This window comes from Tupaia chinensis, unplaced genomic scaffold (genome assembly GCF_000334495.1).
Source record: "Tupaia chinensis unplaced genomic scaffold, TupChi_1.0 Scaffold000195_1, whole genome shotgun sequence".
NCBI classification, from domain to species: domain Eukaryota; kingdom Metazoa; phylum Chordata; class Mammalia; order Scandentia; family Tupaiidae; genus Tupaia; species Tupaia belangeri.
Window position 1 is genome coordinate 786,594 of NW_006159670.1, and position 1,401 is coordinate 787,994.

Genomic DNA, 1,401 nt, shown 5'->3' on the forward strand with positions numbered 1-1,401 from the left:
ATTATTTATTTATTTTAGTTTGACCAGAGAGGTGCAGAGAGACAGACAGGAAAAGTGAGAAAGCAAGCCATCAGGTCTAGGACTCGAACCGCAGTTGGCCATGTGTGAGTCCAGTGCTCTTAACCACGCCACCTGCTGGCCCCCACTATTTCATTCTTATATAACTCCTATGAGTTTGTGAAATTAGATTTTGGCTCTAAGCACATTTCCTAGAAGTAAGTAGGAAATTAAAATATTTTCCAAGCTACTCTGAAGCCCCTATTCTGTATTCCCTTCACTACCCGTTTTAATAACTTTTAAAAATATCATGTTGTGAAGAGAGCTTTGTTTTTCTCCGCTCTTGTTCCCATCTGCCACACTTGGTAACAAAGTCATAATCTAATGCGTTTATTCGCTACTGTGGGAGTCCATGTGATGGCATGCTCCTGGAGCTTTACTGGGAGGGGCAGGGGAGTGGCAGTGCCAGTAAAGGAATTTGAGACATGAGTAAGTTGTCTAATAAACAGAATCAATTTTAGAATTAACACACACTCACCTTTGTACTCAAATATTGCTTAGCTGCAGGTGCATTTTAAAGAATTAGGCCGCAATGAATTCCGTTTGAAGATACCTGTTACTAAGAAAATGAAATTCTATGCAAAGTTAAAGGTTGGACTACTGTATATGTTTTTAAGGTTTTTGCCATAGGGCACATGAGCTCACTGGAGAGAGACAGAGAGAGGGAAAGTGAGAAATCACCCCCCCGGGGAAATGGCCATGCCACAATCCTCTCAGGATTTTGGATACACAAGTATATGTGCCTGGCGTGATTTTTAAGCTTCCAGATCCAGGACTTAAACTGTGGCTGGCCATGCGGGAATCTTGCATCTTAAGCGCTATGCCACCTGCTGGCCCCTGAACAATTATATTTTAAAATAACCTTCACATTTCCCAGCATGAAATATGTTTACGAAGGTAATTGCCCTTTATACCCGCACTGGAACACTACATTAGCGACACATACAGTGTAGGTGTGAGATGCACACACGCGCACACGTGCACACGGGCACGCTCACACGCTGTGAGTGAGGAATGAATATGGGAAGAAAGACAGAGCCTGAATGAGGGCTATTCTACCTTAATTAATGATCTTCTTAAAGCCTTTCGCTCCTGGCACTGGAGTGAGAGAGTCATACCTTCCTTCCTGTCCAACTCGCTGCCTCCCACCACGTTCTGTTCCCACAGGCCGCTCTCCCCACGCCTGCGCTGTCGCCCCACTGGCCTCCCCCACGGGCCATGAGAAGGGGCTTCCCACCCGTGGTGGTGCCCTGTGCCTGCTGGTGGAGGAGGCTGGACCGACACGCGCCTGTGTCCCTGCAGCCCCTCCAGCCATGCGGCTGGCCTTTGTCACTCTGCCCCCCC